Below are 325 nucleotides of genomic sequence, written 5' to 3'. Positions count from 1 at the left end.
AAAAAAAAAAAAAATTCTTCCCACATTGCTCTTGGCAGCTTTGTTGAAGATAAGATGGTTGTAGATGTGTGGCATTATTTCTTGGCTCTCTATTCTGTTGCATTGTTCTATGAACCTTTTTTTTTTTTTTTTTTTTTTTTTTAAATCACTACCATGCTGCTTTGGTTACAACCTTATAGAATAGTTTCAAGTCGGGTAATGTAATGTCCAGCTTTGTTCTTTTTGCTTAAAATTGCCTTGGCTATTCAGGCTCTTTGTTGGTTCTATATGAATTTTAAAATAGTTTTTAAAATTCTGTTAAGAATGTTTTTGGTAGCTTGATAAG

Source organism: Mandrillus leucophaeus, unplaced genomic scaffold, assembly GCF_000951045.1.
Source record: "Mandrillus leucophaeus isolate KB7577 unplaced genomic scaffold, Mleu.le_1.0 Scaffold1341, whole genome shotgun sequence".
Classification (NCBI taxonomy): Eukaryota; Metazoa; Chordata; class Mammalia; order Primates; family Cercopithecidae; genus Mandrillus; species Mandrillus leucophaeus.
This window is presented reverse-complemented; position numbering follows the sequence as displayed.